Genomic DNA, 19692 nt, shown 5'->3' with positions numbered 1-19692 from the left:
ACACATGATAATGTCCTGGCTAGTCTTAGAAAATTCTCTTGAGCAGTTAAAATTCTTTGAAGCTTGAAAACGACTGCTCTAGACTCCTTCTGGGAAAAAAGATGGTAGTCGCCTCACGCTGTAGTTCAGTAGCTAAGCCATTTCGCTTTCAAAATGGTGGCCTGGGTTCAATTCCTGGCTTAGGGAATGAGTTCTTTCTGATTTAATACTTGTGGGAATGGCCCAGCGCAGTAGCTCATGCCTGTAATCCCAGTACTTTGGGAGGCCAACGTGGGCAGATTGCCTGAGGTCAGGAATTGGAGACCAGTCTGGCCAACATGGTGAAACACCGTCTCTACTAAAAATACAAAAAAATTAGCCGGGCGTGGTGACATGCACCTGTAATCCCAGCTACTCGGGAGGCTGAGGCAGGGGAATTGCTTGAACCAGGGAGGTGGAGGTTGCAGTGAGCCAAGATCGTGCCACTGCACTCCAGCCTGGGCGACAGAGCGAGAATCTGTCTCAAAAAAAAAAAAAAAAAGTGGGGTTTTTGCTATTTACTGATTCTTTGTCCCCTCCATGGACAGCTTCTGATTTTCTATCTTGAGTTTTCCTTTCTCCAAGGTACCTTAGTGGTGATTCTAGATCTTCTAAAAACCGCTTGTCATCTCTTTGGAAACACTTCATGTGTCCGCAGGTAAATCATAACCTTAGTTAAGGATTTTTGGGTTCACTTGGGAAAATACCTTTGGGGAAGAAATATAAAGCTTAAAAGCCAGAGGTGTTGGCTGTTTGTCCTGGCTACAGTCTGGTAATAAGAATTTAAAATGATTTTTTTAAAAAAGAGCTCTATGGTTAAAAGTCAACTTAATTAAAAGTGGATATCCAAACTATATATATATCCTTTATGCTTTTTTCTCTTCTTGGGTCTTGTTTTCAGAGAGAAAAAAAAAGTTTTTTCCTCTCAGTCAACTGAATTATTTCTCCATTTACTTTTTTGCCTGTCTTTCTGCCACCCTCAATGCCCACATGAGAAGACCTAAGGTAATTCCAGAGAGCCTGGGACTTTTGGGGAGAAATAGAGGAGGTGCTACGGACCCCATTTTGGGAAAAACCTGTTTTCCTCATGGAATCCCCAAAAGTGTAAGCAGAAAGATCCCTCTCAAAATCTAAGGCCCTGCTCTGTTTTTCATTGCGTTACCTGACCTTCTTGACTTTGGGGCATCAGAAGTTACTTTGCGTTATGAAAGGGTTGTTAGCCTTGGTGTGTAATAGCTAAGTAGAAAGCATACTTTTAGGGATGGCTAATGTAATGGCAGTTGCTCACAGTGAGTGGATATTACTATAGGGCGACACCCAGTTCTTTGGATAAGAAAAACACGCTCTTGGGTGCCTGGTAGGTAAGGATTGGGGATGGGCTGATTACAGAATGTGCTGGTTGACTTTGGGTTGCTGACAGGCCTCAAGAGAATGTCCTTGCAGTGAAATGCATGGTAAAAGCATTGCACTGTCTCATCCCATAGCGGTTTCCTCTTTTGGGGGACCCGGGATCCAGTGTAAAAACGAGATCCTTGAGTTTGGAGGATCTGTTTTGCCTTCCAGCTACTCCTGTTTATTAAGCCCTAGAAACTGCATGCTTTGGCCGGGCGCGGTGGCTCATGCCTGTAATCCCAGCACTTTGGGAGGCCGAGGCGGGTGGATCACGAGGTCAGGAGATCGAGACCATCCTGGCTAACACGGTGAAACCCCGTCTCTACTAAAAATACAAAAAATTAGCCGGGCGCGGTGGCGGGCGCCTGTAGTCCCAGCTGCTCGGGAGGCTGAGGCAGGAGAATGGCGTGAACCCGGGAGGCTGAGCTTGCAGTGAGCCGAGATTGCGCCACCGCACTCCAGCCTGGGCGACAGAGCGAGACTCCGTCTCAAAAAAAAAAAAAAAGAAAAAAGAAACTGCATGCTTTCTTGGGCCCATTCCTTAAAAGGTTCCACCCTAAAGCCACTAATCCAATTTGTAAACTTAAATCTTTAGGAAATACTCCATGTATAAAGAAAGGTCTTTGCTTTTCCTGGCATTCTTAGCTGGATTTTTACTCACACCATTTTCCTTGATTTGAGTAAAACATAAATTATCTATCTTGTTTCACCTAAGAATTGTCCCTTTAAGAATGCAAATTTACAGGCCAGGCACAGTAGCTCACACCTGTAATCCCAGCACTTTGGGAGGCCGAGGCAGACAGATCGCCTGAGGTCGGAGTTCAAGACCAGCCTGACTAACATGGAGAAACCCTGTCTCTACTAAAATACAAAATTAGCCAGGCGTAGTGGTGCATGCCTGTAATCCCAGCTACTTGGGAGGCTGAGGCAGGAGAATCACTTGAACCCGGGAGGCGGAGGTTGCGGTGAGCCGAGATCATGCCACTGCACTCCAGCCTGGCAACAGGAGCAAAAGTCCATCTCAAAAAAAAAAAAAAAAATGCAAATTTACAATTGCCTCTCTGAGAATTATTTAGGGCAAGAAACAGGTAATCAAGAGACTGATGGTATCAAAAAGGGAAGAGAAACTTAAAAACTGGCAAATGAAGAATCTTATAACTCTACTGGATCTACTTCTGTCTTTGTATTCATATGTGTCAGGTGTGTGATGTTTCACTACCAAAACATATAAAAGAGCTCTAATTAATTGGCTTAAATAAAAATAAGCACTTAGGCTGGGAGTGGTGGCTCACGCCTATAATCCTGGCACTTTGGGAGGTCAAGGCAGGAAGACTGCTTGAGCCCAAAAGTTCGAGACCAGCCTTGTTGATGGCTGTTGTGAAACCTCAATTCTTGTCTTCTTAGTTTAAAAGAATTTAAACAACAGGTACATGACAAAGGAGATGCAGCATAGAGCAATGTATTGCAAAGGAGAAAGAATATTCTGAAAGTTAGGTGCAGAATAAACAGTACAACCTAAGAGAGGGTTCAGAGCAGACTGCTCGTGAGGATAAGACAGCATTACCTATTACAGAGGAAACTCCCTTTATGGGACTCTTACATGATTATTCACAAGGGGTGGGAAGAGGTGTTACTAACAAGCATGTTCTGGATGGTCCTCTCGACACACACGTGCAGTAGCTGTATATGCTTGTTCATACATCACATGTCTCATTAGCATCTTAAGTCTCCACCCAGGGGTGTGTTTTTTACTACCATAGTGAACAAAAGATCAGCTTGAGGTCGCTAAAATCAACATGCTCTCTACAGGGGCAATTCTCTACTGGAGATAGCTATACTTTGGTCACCACGGTTACTGCATCCCGAGGACATGGTTACTTCCTTGACTACCTATCCTGCCTCGCCTGGGCAACATAGTGTAACCTTGTCTCTACAAAAAATAAATGTAACATGAACAGATACTTTTCAAAAGAAGACATACATGCAGCCAGCAATCATATGGAAAAAAAAAAAACCTAAACATCACTGATAATTAGAGAAATGCAAATCAAAACCACAGTGAGATACCATCTCATGTAAGTCAGAATGGCTATTATTCAAAAGTCAAAAAATAACAGACACTGGCAAAGTTGTGGAGAAAAAGTAATGGTTATACACTGTTGGTGGGAGTGTAAATTAGTTCAACCATTGTGGAAGACAGTGTGGCAATTCATCAAAGTGCTAAAGACAGAAATACCATTCAACCAGCAATCCCATTTCTGAGTTTATACCCAAAGGAATATAAAGCATTCCATTATAAAGACACATGCATGTGTATGTTCATTGCAACACTATTCACAATAACAAAGACATGGAATCAACCTAAATGCCCAGCAATGATAGATCGATAAAGAAAATGTGGTACAAATACACCATAGAATACTATGTGGCCATAAAAAAGAATGAGATCATGTTATTTGCAGGCACATGGATGGAGCTGGAGGCCATTATCCTTAGCAAACTAACACAGGAACAGAAAACCAAATACCACATGTTCTTACTTATAAGTGGGCGCTAAATGATGAGAACACATGGACACATGGAGGGGAACAACATGCACTGGGGCCTATCAGGGGTTGGAGAGTGGGAAAAGGGAGAGGATCAGGAAAAATAAGTAATGGGTACTAGGCTTAATACCTGGATGATAAAATAATCTGTCCAACAAACCCCCATGACACAAGTTCACCTATGTAACAAACCTGCACATGTACCCCTGAACTTAAAATAAAAGGTAAAAAATAAAAATAAAACTACATTTTGGCCAGGCATGGAGGCTCATGTCTGTAATCCATCACTTTGGGAGACTGAGGCAGGCGGATCACTTGAGGCCAGGAATTCGAGACCAGCCTGGGAAACATGGCAAACCTCCATCTCTACTAAAAATACAAAAAAAAAAAAAAGTTAAAAATAAAAAATAAATATTTTAAAAATTAGCCAGGCACAGTGGTGCATGCCTGTAGTCCCAGCTACTCAGGAGGCTGAGGTGAGAGGATCACTTGGGCTCAGGAGGTCAAAGCTGCAGTGAGCCACAATCATGCCACTGCACTCCAGTTTGGGTGACAGAGTGAGACCCTGTCTCAAAAAACAAAACAAAAAAAAAAAAAAAGAAAGAAAGAAAGAAAGAAAGAAAGAAAGAAAGAAAGAAAGAAAGAAAAGGAAAAGAAGCACTTAAATCAAATATTTTGCCAGAAAAATAGAAACTTTAATCACTTTATAATCTTTGGTAAATATGGTTTTAAAAATTATTGGTAAAATAAAATGACAATGTTTTCAGAATTTAGACAATTGGTTTGAATTAGGCAAATCAGATATGGTGTTTGCAATAAGTTTTAAGGTCATAAACTGCTTTTATGACTTTTTAAAAATAATCATTTGACTTACCTGTTTTACAGTCATTACATTTTAGGTAAGGCCTGGAGACATGGAGTTAGCCATGTCCCCCAGCTATGCTGGGAAGAGTCAGATGTGTCTGCAGCTCTGTCCTTATCCTAGGCTCTGCAATCTGATACATGGTTAAACTTGCTTATATTTCAGATCCCTCACCAAAAGTAAAAGTTGCTAAGAGTTAACATTGTAACATATGTAATTGAGACCAGTGAGAAATAGTAAATAGTTTTACATGCAAGGCATATAAGGAAAGTAGAATGTGTTTTCATACAAGATTATAAGAAGACTTGGAAGTATGGTTTTTATTAGAGAGAACTTTTAAGTATTATCTTAAGTTAAAAAAAAAAAAAATTATAGGACAAACCTGAAAGGCTAAGCAAGTTGTAAAAGATTTGTAAAACATCGATCTTGTAAAGGAAGTTCTATGCATTTAAGTAAGTTTGCTAAAATTTGAAAAGGTTATTTAGTTTTTCTATAAATTAAACATTAAAATAAAAAGCACACTGACGCAGGGCTAGAATCTGGGCCCATGTGTCAGAATAACAGGGTTACCTTGGAACATTGATCTGTTCTTTGATAGAAAATTTTAATGAATTATAGAGGGTTTATGGAAATCTTGCCATATGGTCAAACTGATTCAGAATGATTTGTTTATAAGGTTTTATTAAAAATTAGATTTAACATTAATAATACAATGAAAAGGTAGAATTTGGTTTTCTCTTTTGAACAAGATTTTCACATAATATTGAGAGATGATGAAAGATTTTTCTTTACCTTTTAAATAAACTGCAGGAAAAAAAGGGAAAAAGAGGGGGAAGTAAAGAGACAGGCTCAATTCACCTCATATTGTCTTTATTGGGTCTTATTTGGAAAGCTAAGTCTCCCTTCTACCCACAAGTAAAGGTTTCTGCACTTTAAAATTTTTTTAGTTACCACTTCAACTAAATAAATGACCTATAATCCTATTTTGGGATATCAAGTGGTTTAATCCTTTGATATTTGACACACTTTCCAAAATCAAATGCTAAATTAAGTCTTTTTTGAGGGTCCCCTAAAGCCCAAAAGAGACATAGTCACCTTTGGCATACTGAAACCATACAGAAAACATTGACAAACATAAAATGGTGTTTAACTTTATTTAGGTTATATTTATATAAATATATTATCAGTATGTGTTCCAAAATTATTTAAGCTTCCTATAATTCTAATATGTCTCAGTATATGTTATCAGTTATATTTATAATTGTTACATTCAATTGTTGTGTGCCATAGAGGTAACCAGATTTCCTTGTTCATTGTGTCTTTAAGCATTGCTGTCCTGAGACTTTTGGCACACATAATTATTATCTTGATTGATCCTTTTTTAAAGGTGGTTTGTGACTGGGCCTGGGGGCTCACACTGGTAATCCCAGTACTTTGGGAGGCTGAGGCAGAAGGATCACTTGAAGCCAGGAGTTTGAGACCAGCCTGGCCAACAAAGTAAGGCCCCATCTCTACAAAAATTAGCCAGATATGGTGGCATGCATTCATATTCTCAGCTATTTGGGAGGCTGAGGCGGGAGGATCACTTGAGCTCAGGAATTTGAGGTTGCAGTGAGCTAAGATCACACCATCACACTCCAACTGGGGAGACAGAGCAAGAACCTGTCTCTAAAAAATAAAATAAGCAAAAGGTGGTTTACTTTTAAAAGGTACTCTTGGCTGCAGATTTCTGATAACTTTGGAAATTGTGCCATTAAAGTAGAGGGAAAACTTCCAGGACTCTCACAGGAGAGCTGGTATGTTCATGAATATCAAGCAGAACAGGAGTTAATTGCATGAACTGAACTAATAGAAGACTGAAATAACCTTTTTATGACTTTTTGCTTGAAATATGGCTGATTCTTTGTGTTTTGTTTTTCAGAGTCTAAAAAATTCTTTTGAGCTATTTACAGCTTTTAACAATTGAGTAATGTACATTCCTATGAACAAACTTTAAAGCATATTTCTCTCTACCTGATTTCTCTAGAATTTGGAAGCTATTTCTGAGTATTCTTAGCTTATGGCAATATTGTTATTTGTATAATTTCAATAAGGATCTGTTTTCTTTTGTAACAGGACGCAATTGGAGACACTGGCTGTTTTACCATGGCTTTGGCTGGAATGACATGTTTTCAGACTGTTTTGAGGAACTGAGGTTGATCTAATAGAGCCAGTAAAAGCTCTTCGGAAAAACTGGCCTCATACCTTATCCTTTACAGGGTTTCTAAACTGTAGTAGGTAAAGAATGTCACTCTTTTTTTTTTAATCTTTTATTTTGAAATAATTTTAGACACACGAAAAAGTTGAAAAATAGTACAAAAATCCTGCATGTATCCAGATTCCACAAATGTTAACTTTTTTTTTTTTTTTTTTTTTTTGAGACGGAGTCTCGCTCTGCCGCCCAGGCTGGAGTGCAGTGGCATGATCTCGGCTCACTGCAAGCTCTGCCTCCTGGGTTCACACCATTCTCCTGCCTCAGCCTCCCAAGTAGTTGGGACTACAGGTGCCCGCCACCACGCCCGGCTAATTTTTGTATTTTTCGTAGAGATAGGGTTTCACCATGTTAATCAGGATGGTCTCCATCTCCTGACCTCGTGATCTGCCCACCTCAGCCTCCCAAAGTGCTGTGATTACAGGCATTAGCCACTGGCCAAATGTTAACATCTTACATAACCATATTACAATTATAGAAACAAGGAAATTACCATTAATATATACTATCTAACCTACAAACTTTATTCAAATTTTTACCAATTGTTATTTTTGTCATCTAGAATCTAAGTTTAGTATGTTCTTATGTCCTTTTGGTCATCTAGAATCCAAATTTAGGAATTTTGTTGTCATGTCTCCTCAATTTCCTTTAATCTGGAACAATTCCTTTGCTTTTCAAGACGATGAAAGAATGTTGCTTTCTGACAGGCCCAGGAGCCCCAAGTTATTTTGGGATCTCAAGAAGAGAAGAACTCACTCAATTTGTACAGGTATCTGCAGGCACAGATAAATAGTTGGCTGGGCTCAAGAGGCTTTTTAAAAGATTTAATCTGAGCTTCCTTATGAAATGAATTCCAGGAAAGCCTTTTATTAAAAACAAAATAGCCTATATAGCAAATACTTACTCTTGCTACTCAATATACAAATAATTGAACCAAGTATTATAACACTAAAACTTACTTTGCAAATAAATTAGTCCTAACATGATTTGTCTCAGGTAGAAATGGAAAATTGGAGAGAGAAAAATTATGTTTCAGAAAAACTATAGTTTGCCTGTCATTAGATTCCAACTTTGTCCATTGTTTTTTGAGTCACTGCTAATGACCCAATATCTGATTGGTTCTCAGAGTCATTCACCTGGATCTCTCAAGGCTTCAGGTCTGTTCTATAGGGATTCCCGAAGCTATGATCATTCCTTAAGTTGGGCTCATTATTTATCTTACAGTCTGCTATTCACTTAAGTGCTGTGCTAAAGGTGTGGATAAGAGTACTAATGTTTTTGTTATGAAGACCTTGGTATCCCAACCAGGGACCTGTGACTACATGCAAACTGCCAGATGGTTTCAATCCTCCTACCCTATGGGCAACCCTACCCCAACTATGCCCTTGTCAACAGAAAGAAGTTAGAGCAGTCATTGCCGTTTTCCCATTCCCATCTCCATAGCTCACACCTCAGGACTGATATGTGCTAAAACCCAAGGGGGAGATTGAAACAACCTTTGCAAAATTATGACAGTAAGATAAATCTGACATAGTCAATTCCATCTTGTTTCTAACCTCCAAGCTATACTTGGTCACTCCTGCATGTAGACCAGCTTACTTTGGGAGAAATTTAGTTCATAGTTTAACCTTAAAGCAAGGATGAATAGCCCTTCCCAAAACTAAACTGCGTATAATTAGTGAAAATCCACAAGTTTAGGATTATGAGAGGTGCCTGAATTCTGTTAAGATGTAGGCTTAGTTAAATGATAACCAGTCATTGTTCAAGAGGTCACAAGATTTGTGACTTCTCCAACTGCTTATAGATAACATCACTATTATAGAACCTAAGATTGGTTTTAGATATAACATCACTATTGTAGAATCTAACATTGGTTTTTTGAAATGTTGTTCAGACTGACCCCACCTGGACTCATGACCCATGACTCAACTGGTCCTGTGGCCACACCCAGAGACAGACTCAGCCCCTCAGCAAGTCCATTTTCTACACCCCTATGATTTCATCTCCAACCAATCAGCATTCCCCACTCCCTAGTCCCCAGTCCACCAAACTATCCTTGAAAATCCCTAATCTATGAACCTTCAGGGAGATTTATTTGAATAATAACTTTCTCTCCCACATGGCATGGCCCACCTCATGTCAATTAAACTCTTACTTTATTGCAGTGCCATGGTCTCAGTGAATTGGTTTTGTCTGTGCAGCAGGCAGGAAGAACCTCCCTGGTGATTACAAATATGCCAAGTACTCTGCTAGTTATTTGGAAATCAGATAGCTGTATAAATTAGACATGTCAGCCAATCATAAATTATTTACTTGTCTCTTTCTTTTTTTTTTTTTTTTTTTTTGAGATGGAATCTCACTCCCATTGCCCAGGCTGGAGTGCAGTGGTGCAAACTTGGCTCACTGCAACCTCCACCTCCTGGGTTCAAGCGATTCTTCTGCCTCAGCCTCCCCAGTAGCTGGGATTACAGGCTCCCACCACCATGCCTGGCTAATTTATTGTAGTTTTAGTAGAGACGGGGTTTCACTATGTTGGCCAGGCTGGTCAGGAACTCCTGACCTCAGGTGATTCAGCTGCCTCAGCCTCCCAAAGTGCTGGGATTACAGGTGTGAGCCACCGCGCCCAGCCTACTTGTTTCTTATAACAAAAATCTCACAATGACTAAGGTTCAAATGAGAACCAGCAGTTGATATCCCTTGGTCATCATCCTTCAGCACCAAGATCATAGCAATCTTGTTATTCACTTTGGGTTTCCACATGAAACCCAACGGCAAAGTTGCAGATGTAAATCCTACCATATCAGTAATTACGTTAAGTTTAAATGAAGTAGGCCTTATAAGGCATAGACTAGCAGAATGGATTTTTTAAATAAACTATATGCTGCCTTAAAAGACACAATTTAGAATCAAAGGCACAATTAAACTAAAAATAAAATCATGACAAAAAGATATGTTATGCACTCAGTAACCATCAGAGAGCTAAAGTAGCTGTACTATATCGACAAAAGAGACTTCAAGACAAAAAAAAGTTACTTGAGACAGAAAGATGTAACAGTTAAAAAAAAAAGAAAAAGCTCAATTTGACATGGAGAAATAACAATTATAAGCATAGATGTACCTAATAATAGAGCCCCAAAATACATGAAACTAAAATTAAGATAATTGAATTGAAAAAGAGACAACTCAATAATAATAGTTGGAGACATCAATACTCCATTCTCAATAATTGATAGAGGCCAGGTGCAGTGGCTCAAACCTGTAATTCCAGTGCTTTGGACGCCAAGGTAGGAGGATCAGTTGAGGCTAGAAGTTCAAGACCAGTTTGGGCAACAGAGTGAGACCCCATCTCTACAAAAAGAATTTTTTAAAAAACAATCTCTATTTAACAAGTAAGCAAGTTGCACTAGTAAAATGATGCTATCTTGTACTTTTTATTTTCTCCATCCTTCACTCATTACTCCAGCCACAGCAGATTTCCTTCAGCATTTCAAATGAGCCCTGTACCTGACTACAGGACATACGCGTTTTTCCCTCAGCACCTCCTCTTTACTCACAATACCCCATACATTTTCTTCAAGTGCTTACCAAATTTATCATAACTTGCTCAATTATCTGTTGTACTGTCTCCCTCAAAAGATTATAAGGTACAAGAGGGGATGACTTGTTTATCACGATATCTTAGTCCTAGTGCAATGCCTAGCACATAGTGGGCACCCAATAAGTATTTTTAAGAGAATTAATTAATTTGTTCCCTGGGTTCACCAATGTGTCATCAACTATCACATATCTCACTATTGTTAGAAAAGCACACTTATTTTAGAATAAATTTGTCTCTAAAGAACAGTTATCATTTTTTCTGTTGTTTGTTTGTTTGTTTGTTTGTGACAGAGTCTCGCTCTGTCGCTCAGGCTGGAGTGCAGAGGCATGATCTCGGCTCAGTGCAACCTCTGCCTCCCAGGTTCAAGCAGTTCTCCTGCCTCAGCCTCCCAAGTAGCTGAGATTACAGGCGTGCACCACCATGCATCTAATTTTTGTATTTTTTAGTAGAGACGGGGTTTCACCATATTGGCCAAGCTGGTCAGAACTCCTGACCTCAAGTGATCCATCCGCCTCGGCCTCCCCAAGTGCTGGGATTACAGGCATGAGCCACCATGCCGGCCAATCATTATCATTTTTTTGTTGTTTTGGTTTTTTGTTTGTTTGTTTTTTGAGACGGAGTCTCGCCGCGACACCCAGGCTAGAGTGCAATGGCGAGATCTTGGCTCACTGCAACCTCCGCTTCCCTTGTTCAAGTGATTCTCCTGCCTCAGCCTCCCGGGTAGATGGAATTACAGGTGTCCACCACTACGTCCGGCTAATTTTTGTAGTTTTAGTAGAGACGGGGTTTCACCACGTTGGTAAGGCTATTCTCAAACTCTTGACCTCAAGTGATCCGCCCACCTCAGCCTCCCAAAGTGCTGGGATTACAGGCGTGAGCCATTGCGCCCCGCCCACAATCATTTTAGATTCAAGTCTGCTGATGTTCCCTGAAGGTTTCTGCCAGCCTGTTTCTCAGTATCTTCGTAATTAAGGTTTGCGGAGAGGTAGAAAATCAGACAGAATGAGCATGCACTCATTTGTGGGGGAAATACATTGTAAGGAGCAGAAAGAGTAAATCAGGCAGAAAGCATCTTGAAAAGCCTCATCTGATGGGTCTTACTGCAGCATCTGGCATATCGTGGATGTGGCAGGGCAATTAAGAAAGTGACTTATGGTTCGTTTGCTTGATTTTGCTGCTGCCAACCATCAAGGACTGAGTTATTTTTTTTTCCTCTCCCAGGAGATACAGTAGCCAGTATCTCGGGTACTAAAAATCTGGATTTTTCTCTTTTCATGGGAGCAGTTAAAAAGTGTTTATGTTGGGCCGGGCGCCGTGGCTCACGCCTGTAATCCCAGCACTTTGGGAGGCCGAGGAGGGCAGATCACAAGGTCAGAAGATCGAGACCATCCTGGCTAACATGGTAAAACCCCGTCTCTACTAAAAATACAAAAAAAAAAAAAAAAAAAAAAAATCAGCCAGACGTGGTGGCGGGCACCTGTAGTCCCAGCTACTCGGGAGGCTGAGGCAGGAGAATGGTGTGAACCCAGGAGGCGGAGCTTGCAGTAAGCAGAGATCAGCCACTGCACTCCAACCTGGGTGACAGAACAAGACTCTGTCTCAAAAAAAAAAAAAGGTGTTTATGTTTCAAAAAAGGATGAGTTCATGTCCTTTGGGAAGCTGGAAACCATCATTTTGAGCAAACTATGGCAAGGACAGAAAATCAAACACGGCATTTTCTCACCTGTAAGTGGGAATTGAACAATGAGAACACTTGGACATGGGATGGGGAACACCACACACTGGGGCCTGTCGGGGGGTGGCGGGAGGGGGGAGGGATAGCATTAGGAGATACACCTAATGTAAATGACGAGTTAATGGGTGCAGCACACCAACATGGCACGTGTATACATATGTAACAACAAACCTGCACGTTGTGCACATGTACCCTAGAACTTGAAGTATAATAATAAAAAAAAGTGTTTATGTTTCTTTAAAGAAAGAATAAAAGAGAAAGAAAGAAAGAAAGAAAGAAAGAAAGAAAGAAAGAAAGAAAGAAAGAAAGAAAGAAAAGAAAGAAAGAAAGAAAAAGAAAGAGAGAGAGGGAGGGAGGGAGGAAGGAAGGAAGGAAAGAAGGAAGGAAGGAAGGAAGGAAGGAAGGAAGGAAGGAAGGAAGGAAGGAAGGAAGGAAGGAAGGAAGGAAGGAAGGAAGGAAGAGGGGAGGGGGGGAGGGAGGGAAAGAAACTGCACATTGGACCCTACTGACATGAAAATAATCCCTAAAAACAGGCATTTTCTGTTAAAAGCCTAAGTTTATTGAGGGAATTAACTCGCCTGGGGAGAGCATGCAGTGCAGGCCTTGTGTTTTTCTGTTTGAGAAGGGGAATCTAGAATGGGATTATTCCCTCAAGACTCCAGAGAGCAGTGGGAGGAGTGGAGACATGAGTCATGAATGTTCAGGTCTGAGACGGCCAGGCCTCCAGATGAGTCTGCTCACTAATCCTTGGAAGGACTGAGCATGCCCTGCAGTGTGGCATTTCTGTGAACAGGATCTAGTAATCTGTGTTTAAGAAACCCTCCAGAGAATTCTTAAGCATTTTCAAGTTTGAGAATCACTGGCCTATAGTATGATCCCCATTGGGCTTTTTAAAACTTGTATGTATTCATGCATGTAAGAACATATATACATATATTAAAAAATCACATATGCATATGGAAAATGACCTAAATAATGTACACCCTGTTCACAATAACATCTGGATGAAGGATTTCGATGGCAAAAAGTACGTTTGTTTGTTTTTTTTAACTTTATATTATGTTGATTTTATCTTTTTAAAGATGTTTCCAAAAGAAAACAGAAGGAGTAGTGTGATCAGGGCTCCACTTCTCCGAGATTATCTGGGCTCCGTCTGCCCTCCGTCATTTTGACTGGCTCACCTCAGGCTCACAAGATGAGTGCCACAGCTCTGAATACCACATCCAGACATGACAATACCGAAAGGCCACTTCCTCAGTGTCTCTTTTGTAAGAGTAAAAAATTTACTCCTTGAAGCTCCTAAGAAGCCCTCCCTTGTGTGTTATTGGCTAGAATTGCAGCACACTGCTATGCCCTAGCTGGTCAGGAAGGGGTACAGAAACAGCATAATTGACTTGGAGCAAGCAATGTTTACCCTCTGGAGATGCACCTTGCTGTGCACGGCTAATGGAGGGAGGGAATGATGAACAAAACCCAGACAGAAGGAAGAAAGAGACTGGATGTTTTGTAGACAACCAACTGTAGCTGCCACATGTGTTTACACTGCTCTTCATGGAGGTAGTTATCCTTTTTAGCTAGAATCACTTAAGTTCCTGTTGCAATTATTGAGGATTTAGCTCTTTTACATCTCACTATACTCTATCATTCTCCCAACATTATTATATCATAAATTTTGGTTATAACAAAAGGCAGCATTTACATTATCATGACTGTATAAATATCATTATTTTCCAAACTAAGTAGTGCTTTCTAATTACATTTTTTCACTCAACTTTTTGTTTTTCCTGTAGTTCACAGTTGCCTGAATTCTTTTTGTAACGTGCTTTGTTTTTTATGACCCTTTTCTCCTACAGACCTGTCAAACAGTATTTTCCCCAACACTCAAGGACCTCAAGCAATCTATCAATTTCCCCCACCTTTTTTTTCCTCCAGAAGATCTCCCTCTCACAACCTCTTATTGTTCTATTACAATCATGATTGGTTGCTGCCTAACCCTAGTATATAATTGTACAAGAGAAGGAGAATCATTCTCTCCTTCTTCTGTGCTGGATTCCCAATTTCCTGGATCCCCTACTTTTTTTTTATTATTTCCTCATTTTTCTGAAACACACATATTCTTATAACATGATGGCTACATTATTTAGTCTCTGAATGCTTAAAATCTCTTTATAATTTTTTTTTTTGTTTTGGAAAAATTTCAAATTTATAGAAGAGCTGTAAGAATAAGAATATACATGAAATACTTGTTACCCTTTACCCAGACTCACTTATTAATATTTTACTCAATTTTCTTTAGCATTTTCTTTTTCTTCCTTTCTTTCTCTCTTGTGGATGGGTGAATGGATAGATGATAGAATAGATAGACAAATAATCATTTTTTTCTAAAATAATTAAGGAGAAGGTACATAGGCCGGGCATGGTGGCTTATGCCTGTAGTCCCAGCACTTAGGTAGGCTGAGGCGGGCAGACAACCTGAGGTCAGGAGTTCAAGAGCAGCCTGACCAACATGGTGAAACCCCATCTCTACTAAAAATACAAAATTAGCCAGGCGTGGTGGCACATGCCTGTAATCCCAGTTACTTGGGAGGCTGAGGCAGGAGAATCACTTGAACCCAGGAGGCGGAGGTTGCAGTGAGCCGAGATCACACCATTGCACTCCAGCCTAGGCAAAAAGAGGGAATCTACATCTCAAAAAAAAAAAAAAAAAAAAGTTACATACATCATGGCCCTTTATCTATAAATACTTCAGTGTGTATGTAGTATTTCCAAGGAATAAATATTCTCCAAATAACCATAACACAGTTATCAACTTTAATAAATTTAACATTGATCCAATGTTTTTATATATTGTCTAGATTCTAATGTTGTAAATTGGCCCAACAATGTCTGTTATAGCAGTTTATTTCTTCTCTACTAGAACATTCAGTCAGATCAAGCATTGCATTTAGTTGACATGTCTCTTTAGTCACTCATAATCTGGAATCTTTTCTCAATCTTTGTCTTTTACACCAATTAACACTTTTTTAAGAATACAGAAACTCCTTTTGTAATATTACATACTCTATTTTGGGCTTATCTGGTGCATCCTTGTGGTTAGATCCAGATATTCGTCTCTGGTTAGAAAATTCATTCAAGTGTTGTGCCTTTCTCAGATCATCACATATGGAGGTCACAATTTCTACACACTCCTCATTGGTGGTGTTAAGTTTTTGTGTCCAGTCAAGATGTTGTACAATCTCTAGATGCTTACTGTGCTTTCTCTTGCAACTAATAAGCTTTCCATTGGTAGATATTTAAGACTATACAGATATTCTCCTCCTCATTAAATTTCCCCCCCTAGATTCAGCAACCATTAATGATTCTTACCTGAACCAATCTTTACTATAATGCTTGCAATACGATTATTTTTCTAACTCCAGCATTCTCAGTACATTTATCAGTCAGTCTGCTCACATTCATTTACTTCTGATGGATATTTGACTATGGGTATAATTCTAGGTTGAAAATAATTTTCTTCAGGATTTTGAAGGCAATCCTTCACTATCTTTCAGCATCCCATGTTGCTATTGAGAAGCCTGGTGCTATTCTGAATCCAGTTTCCTGATGTGTACTCTTTTCTTTATCCTTGGTTTTCTGACATCATACTATAATGTATTGGGATTTTTAAAATTTTTGCCCTTTTTTCCTAGAGTCCTTCTTCCCAGTTTTTCATCCTCCTCCTCTTCCTCCAATTTGAACTGGTTGTTGCCTAAGACAGGCGCACAATTGTCTTCCTGTTCCTTCACTTTTCTATGAATATTTGATCCTCCGTTTCCTGAACACAGTTTTTCTCTTTTTTGGTTTATTCCCTAATTTTGCTAAACCACACCTTCTATAGTACTATATCTCAAGCAATTTGTTAATGGAAAAAAATTGCTAAATGATACACTGAAACTAATATAGAATCACTGTACATAGTTGTACATGGCATAACTATCTCCAGTGCCCCTGGAATAACAGCATCTATGTTACTTTTTAAAATGTACAAATTAGCAGAATATTGTGCACATGTCCCGATTAACAAGTAAGCTATAATATGTTTAATGGATGCAGGAGATGTGAGTCTCCTGGCTCACATCTGCAATCCCAGCGCTTTGGTAAGCCGAGGCTGGAGGATCACTTGAGGCCCGGAGTTCGAGACCAGGCTGGGCAACACAGTAAGAACTCATCTCACTGGCTGCGGTGGCTCACACCTGTAATCCTAGCATTTTGGGAGGCTGAGGCAGGCGCATCATTTGAGGTCAGGAGTTTGAAACCAGTCTGGCCAACAGGTTGAAACTCTGTCTCTACTAAAAATACAAAAAAATTAGCTGGGCGTGATGGCAGGCGCTTTATTCCCAGCTATTTGGGAGTCTGAAGCAGGAGAATCGCTTGAACCCAGGAGGCGGAGGTTGCAGTAAGCCAAGATCGCACCACTGCACTCCAGCCTGGGTGACAGAGGGAGACTCTGTCTCAAAAAAAAAAGAAAAAGAAAAAAGAATCCATCTCTACAAAAATTAAAGATTAAAAAATTAGCCAGGTGTGGTGACAGACACCTGTAGTCCCAGCTACTAGGGAGGCTGAGGTAGGAGGATTGCTTGAGACCAAGAGGCCTAGGAAGCAGTAAGCCATGACTGGGCCACTGCACTCCAGCCTGGGTGACGAAGCAAGACCCTGTCCCAAAAATAAAGTAATATTATGTATTACTTACAAACTCCAGAAAAATAACAAAGGGAAACAGGGAGAACAACAAAAGGGATCTCCACTTTAATTCAAGTATTTTCTTTCCTTCCTTCCCTTTAATTTAAATATTTCTCTTCCTTCCTTCCTCCCTCCCTCCGTCCTTCTTTCTTCTTTTTTTTGAGACAGGGTCTCACTCTGTCACCCAGGCTGGAGTGCAGTGGTGCAATCACAGGTCACTGCAATCACTGCCTTCCGGGCTCAGGTGATAGTCCTGCCTCAGCCTCCCAAGTAGCTGGGATTACGGGCATGTGCCACCACAACTGGCTAATTTTTTCATTTTTTGTAGATACAGGTTGTCACCATGTTTCCCAGGCTGGTCTCCAACTCCTGGGCTCAAGTGATCTACCTGCCTCAGCCTCTCAAAGTGCTGTGTTTACAGGCATGAGCTGCCAGACCTGGCCCTATTTCTTTCATTAAAAAAAAAAATCCTTGGAAATAAACTTTTAAAAATCATGACTGTATCATCATGTGTATACAAGTTGTTTCTCAAAGTATTTAAAAGAGATTCAAAGGCTGGGGCACGGTGTCTCATGCTTGGAATCCCAGCACTTTGGGAGGCCAAGGAAGGAGGAGCACTTGAGCCCAAGAGTTTGAGACCAGCCTCGGCAACATAGCAAGATCTCTACTAAAAATAGTAAATTTAGCCAAGCATGGTGGCAGGCACCTGTAGTTCCAGCTACTCAGGAAGCTGAGGCAGAAGTGCTTGAGTCTGGGAGGTCAAGGCTACAGTGTGCTATGATCACACCATGGCGCTCCAGCCTGGGCGACAGAGGGAGATCCTGTCTCTAAATAAATAAATGAGATTCAAAATGGAAATATCCGAAATGTTCAATAATGAGACTGCTTACGTAAAGAGTTTAAGTCCAGGGAATGTAATATTATACATCCATGAAACCTATTATAGCTTACTTGTTAATTGGGACATGTGCATGATATTCGGCTAACTGAAAAACAGAAATTTACAATAGGATATGCATAATATAATTTGTGTATGTGTACATATGTGTGTTCACTAAGTATTAAAAGTGGTGGAATTCAGGCCTAGGTACTTTTCTAGGTAAGTTTTTTGCTCTAAGCACGTATTTCTTTTATAGTTAGAAAATATTTATTTATTCATTTCGGTTAATTTAGAAAGTTTATTTTGCGACGATTGAGGATGTGCCCATGACATAGCCTCAGGAAATCCAGATATGTGCCCAAGGTAGTCAGGGCACAGCTTGGTTTTATACATTTAGGAAGAGACATGAGACATCAATGAATATATGTAAGTACATTGGTTTGGTCTGGAGAGGCGGGACAACTTGAAGAAAAGGCAGGAAGACTCCAAGCAGGGAGGGAGCTTCCAGGTCAGCTAGGTGATACCCAAAGGCTTACATTCTTTAGAGTTTCCAATTAGACTTTCCAAAGGAGGAAGATCAGATATTCATCTATCTCAGTGAGCAGAGGAGTGACTTTGAATAGAAGGCAGGTTTGCCCTAAGCAGTTCCCTGCTTCAGTAGAACACAATTCTTTAAATTTAAAAGGTGCTTACATAGCTGGGTGCGGTGGCTCACGCCTATAATCCCAGCACATCCCAGCACTTTGGGAGACCCAGGCTGGTGGCTCACCCGAGGTTGGGAATTCCAGACCAGCCTGGCCAATATGGAGAAACCCCGTCTCTACTAAAAATACAAAATTAGCCGGGCATGGTGGCACATGCCTGTAATCCCAGCTACTCAGGAGGCTAAGGCAGGAGACTCGCTTGAACCCAGGAGGCACAGGTTGAGGCAAGCCGAGATTGTGCCATTGCACTCCAGCCTGGGCAACAAGGGCAAAAACTCCGTCTCAAAAAAAAAAAAAAGCTGCTTATATAACCAAAAGATTAAAAATGGACAATCTGTACAAGTGATATAGACATCCCTTCTAGGTTGTTTATAAAACAATTAAGCACTTTGTTTATGGAAAATGAGCGATCTGAAAAGTACAAGAAAATCGCTCTGTCCCTGGCTCATAGCGGCTGTAAAGAGAACCTCCCTTCTCAGTAACAAGCGTAATTTGTCTTCAGATTTCTGCTGCCTATACATTTGACACTCATTATTTACACCTCTACCATCTAATGGACATCACTCCTTCCATAATTAACCAATTTGATAGTCACTGAAGAACAAATTACAATTGAACTGCTAAGAGTACCTGCAAAAACAGAAATAAAAACAAACAAAAAAAGCCTTATTTCATGTAAGTACTTGATACACTGAAAACTGCTGCTATAACTTGAGACTGTTATTGTTAGAAAATTAGCATCAGGGCTGAGTGTGTGCATCAATATACTTCAGCTTTGTCCCCAACCACTGCAACCGTTAGCAAGATCATTTACTCTCTCTGGAGCCTCATTTCTTTTTATACAAACCTGAAATGTAAAAATCTAACCTTTCAATGCCCTGTGCTTAAATGTCAAATGGGGAGTAGTACCAGGTAAGAATATCTTTTTATCATTATTAAAATCCAAGGTGTCCTTATGGAAGCAGCAAAATGGAGTAGATTGAAACA

Source organism: Macaca fascicularis, chromosome 2, assembly GCF_037993035.2.
Source record: "Macaca fascicularis isolate 582-1 chromosome 2, T2T-MFA8v1.1".
NCBI lineage: Eukaryota > Metazoa > Chordata > Mammalia > Primates > Cercopithecidae > Macaca > Macaca fascicularis.
Note: the sequence above shows the minus strand (reverse complement) of the source record.